The following is a 4,819-nucleotide window of genomic DNA, read 5'->3' on the forward strand; positions in this document are numbered from 1 at the left end:
TAATGAACTGGAATACCTATGATTCGAATTTCATCAAAATTGCAGATGAAGGTTCTTTCCCTCTTTACACACCGTAAAAAAATTCTAATCATGCCACATATTTTCCATACTACTGATCTTTATGCGCAAATTCCAAAATTCCAGTCTTATGGAACAGGTTAAAAGGATTTTGCTCCTGAAAAATGGAGGTCATGGAGCTCTAAAATGTGGGTGTTAAGGCCCCTATTGGGGGTGGGTGTCTTAATGCCAACCAGAGAAGTTGAATTGTTGAGAATCTTTTTGACTTGGGTCTTATAGCTATTGTTTGAATTTCTTTGAAATAGGAAATATATGTATGTTCACTGAGTTTGTAAAAGAGAGCAAAGCTACAGGAAACCAAAAAATGAATAATCACAATAAACAGTCAGCTACCCTAGCCTAGTCGTTACTACTCCCTAATGTAGAATTCCTCACCATACAGGTGACAGGCACAGCTGTAAGATGCATTACGGATCTATAGCAATTGGAAGGGTGTGATCCAACTGAAATAAACATTAACAACTGTGTGACATGAGGGCTAAGGGGAAATGAAAGTGTCACCTCTGGAGTTTACAACTGACCACTATACAGATAGGTAACTGGACAGAATAAATTTACAATACAGAATAAATTTACAATACAGAATAAATTTACAATACAGAATAAATTTACAATATAGAATAAATTTACAATACAGAATAAATTTGCAATACAGAATAAATTTACAATAACCAGTCTTTGAATAACCAGTCACTCATCTGGGTATGCCTTGAAATCAATATTACCACCTGGGGACTATGTGTAACCCAGTGATGATAAAAAGACTCAAAGGAGGTTTGCAAGGAAATAACTTTACTCAACACTTTGCAACTGAATCAGTGGAGGCAAGGATGCCTTCATTTACTTGACAATTTATGCACCACATTGCCGAAATCACAATCTAAATATATCTCAAAGCAAACTCTTACACTGTTGTACCATTGAATTACAAATAACGCTCATATTTTGTGCTCGGGTGACCCTACAGCTTCCAAGAGTACAACTATATTCGTCTATGCTTAGAAAAAAATGACTACATTGTGGGTGTTAAGTCTGCATGAAGGGGTCTTTGTAACTTCTAAGAAGATGAAATTTTAGAAATATTACTTCATTTGTGTCTAATATCTATGGTTAAAATTTCATCAACATCAAATATATAGGAATTTTCATGGGAGTTATGGCCTTTATGCATAGAATATAATTTCAAAATTTCATAAAGATTCATTCAGTACTTTTGACCTAGTTTTGGATCCATAAAAAAATGACTAAAATTTGGGAGTTAAGACCCCACCCCCATTAGGGGGTCTTAGAATCCTCATGAGAAGTGGAAAGTTTGAGAATACATCTTGATGTGTGTCAATTAGCCATGGTTGAAATTTCATCAACATCGAAAACTTATGAATTTTCATGGGGGTTTTGCCCCCTTTAAGCCATCTCAAATTCAAACCAAACATACTGCATTATACCCGCCCTTATGCATTGAATCTAAGTTCCAAATATTATAAAGATCCATTCAGTAATTTTGGTCCATGAAACTTTATGAAACACACAGCATTACCCTTCTCCCTAGGCTTGGATTTTGTGTTCCAAATTTCATTAGGATCTGTGCAGTAGTTTTTGAATGTATAAGTAACACATGAACTCACATAAAGACATTAACTTTTATATAATAGATATGAATATACACATATACATACATGTATATGTGTGTATGTGTATTAAATATATATATATATATATCTACACACACAAAAAGATAGATTGATAGATACAATTGAGTGGGCAAAGAAAAATATGAGACACTGCCACATTAACTCCCACATTTTAGAGCTCCATGACCTCCATTTTTCAGGAGCAAAATCTTTTTAACAGGTTCCTTTTAACAAGACTGAAATTTTGGAATCTGTGCATAAAGATCAGTAGTATGGGATACATGTGTCATGATTACAATTTTTTTACGGTGTGTAAAGAGGGAAAGAACCCTCAATTGCAATTTTGATGAAATTCAAATCATAGGTATTCCAGTTCATTAGAGAAAATATAACAGAAAAGTCTAATTCTTCCATTGCATGTAACACGGGCAACGCCTGGTATCTCTGCTAGTATTATAGATAAGTATGTATATATGTATGTATGCCTGTATATATGTGAGATAATAATTTCACTTTAATAGTTTCAGTATTAAAGTGAAACTATTAAAATGAAAATATCTGACATTACAATAGAGAGATGTTATTGTTTTACTTTTGACACGTAATTCTGCAATAGTGGAGGGGATGTGATATTGCACTGGGCTCGCACTAGGCATGAAACTAAAATATTTTTGGCCTAAAACACTACATGGACCCTAAGTAAGGCATGTGTAAAATTTGAATGAAATTGGTTGTGTAGTTCTCAAGTTTTAGGGATTCACACAGACAGACAGACACACAGACACGTTTTCATCTTTATATATATAGATATACAAAGGTGCAGGTGTGGTTGTGTAGTAAGTAGCTTGCTACCCAACCACGTGGTTCCAGGTTCACTCCTACTGCATGGCACCTTGGGTAAGTGTCGTCATCTATAGCCTCAAACGAACCAAAGCCTTGTGAGTGCATTTGGTAAATGGAAACTGAAAGAAGCCTATTGTATATATACATATATATATACATATATGTATAGATACATACATAAAAATGATGGTGTAGTGTATGCAGGCTGAAGGCTATTGTTTGTTTATGAATTCTGCCAAATGCGAGTTTTCTTTTCAGGTACATGATACTGCTGTCCCTCATCCCAGTGTCTCACAGGCCCACACCTCCCACACCATAAGAGTTGGCACACTCAACGTCGGCACACTGAAAGGTAGATCTGGTGAGATTGTTGAGATGCTTGAACGGAGATGTGTAGATTTGTGCTGCATCCAAGAAGTAAGATGGTGAGGAGGTTCCGCTAGGTTCATCACAGGCAAAGAACACAGGTACAAGATTTTCTGAGCAAGGAACACTGATGGGGTCGGGGGCGTGGGTATACTTCTTGCAGAGAAATGGGTTGATAAGGTAAGCGAAGTAGTCAGAGTATGTGACAGAATACTTAACATTAGATTAGTGCGTTATCATAGGTTAGCAATCATTATCTTGGCCTATGCCACTCAACCGAGGCTACCTGATGGGCAGAAAGACTGATTTTATGACACCCTCTTGCAGACTACCTCGTTGATGAATGACAGAGACCTTCTCTTTGTGGCTGGTGACTTCAATGGACATGTTGGACAACATGCAAGGAGCTTCAAAAGTGTACATAGAGGCTATGGCTTTGGTTCCCGCATTGAGGAGGGAACCAGACTGCTGGAGATCTGCGATGCAAATGATCTTATGGTTTGCAATACCAACTTCAGGAAACCTGCCAGTCACTTAGTCGCCTACTATAATGGCAGACACACTGGCCAAATTGACTACATCCTCGCCAGAAAAAGGGAAATAAGGCTGCTTATTAATGCCAAAACCTTCCCAGGTGAAGAATGTACCCCTCAGCAGGAGACTAGTAGTTTTCTCTTTATTATTGGCATAAAGCTATTTCAACATAGATTAGTAGTTAGCGACTTCAGGAACAGGGCTAAATGGATGCCCAGAAGACGACCAGCATGGAGGAGAAGGGTCTGGAAGCTTAAAGATCCTGCAAATGGACAGAGATTTAGAGACGTTTTACTTGAAGCCTTTGATGTGGAAGACAACTGATGTGGAAGACAACTGGAGGTTTCTACGGGACAACCTGCTGAGAGCCACTGACCAGATCTGTGGATGGTGCAAAGTGCCCTCTTGACCCAAGGTAACGTGGTGGTGGAACAATGTGGTTGACAGGGCTATTAGACAAAAGAAACAAGCTTGGAAGGACTGGAAGAACGGTGGTAGCAGGGAATTGTATCAGACTGCCAGAAGGAAAGTTAGGACAGAGGGGAAGCAGATAAGAAAACATTCGCCAATGTTCTGCGCTATGAGGACCAAAGGCTTGGAAAGTCTACCGAATGTCGACCCAACAGTGGTAGATAAAGCAATTAAGAGTATGAAGACAGGGAAAGCACCCGGTCCATCAGGAATCACTGCAGAGATGCTCAAAATATCTGGTGGTGTCGGCTATAGCCTAGTCACCCGTATTGTTAACCAGGTGATACATGAAGGAGTCATACCCAATGACTGGTGTAGCAGCACCATAGTCAACTGCTACAAAGGTAAAGGTGATGCTTTAGGTACAAATAATTACAGAGGTATCAAGTTGTTGGATCAGGTAATTAAGGTCATGGAGAGGGTCATAGCCCAACTAATTAGGGAGAGAGTCAGTTTTGATGAGATGCAGTTTGGGTTTGTGCCAAGGAAATGCACCACTGATGCTATCTTTCTAGTAAGACAGTTGTAGGAGAAATACCTAGCCAAAGATAAACCTCTGTACCTGGCTTTTGCTGACATGAGGAAAGCCTTTGACAAGGTCCCCCAATCCCTTTTCTGGTGGTCAATGAGAAAACTAGGGATAGATGAATGGTTAGTGAGAGCTGTGCGAGCCATGTACAGAGACGCTGTCAGTAAGGTGAGGGTTGGCAACGAGTACAGTGAAGAATTCCGGGTAGAAGTAGGGGTCCACCAAGGTTCAGTCCTCAGCCCCCTCCTATTTATCATAGTCCTCCAGGCAATAACAGAGGAATTCAAGACAGGATGCCCCTGGGAGCTCCTCTATGCTGATGACCTTGCTCTAATTGCTGAGTCACTATCAGAACTAGAGAAGAAGT

The 4,819-nt window shown here is 39.3% G+C and overlaps 1 protein-coding gene across 4 annotated transcripts in view; it reads right to left on the reverse strand.

Moving 5' to 3' along the window:
- LOC106873345 (uncharacterized) overlaps positions 1 to 4,819 on the reverse strand; it is a 253,626-nt gene that overhangs the window by 100,922 nt on the left and 147,885 nt on the right. The gene's annotated exons all lie outside the window — the stretch shown is intronic.

This window comes from Octopus bimaculoides, chromosome 28, assembly GCF_001194135.2.
Source record: "Octopus bimaculoides isolate UCB-OBI-ISO-001 chromosome 28, ASM119413v2, whole genome shotgun sequence".
In the NCBI taxonomy this organism is placed as follows: Eukaryota; Metazoa; Mollusca; class Cephalopoda; order Octopoda; family Octopodidae; genus Octopus; species Octopus bimaculoides.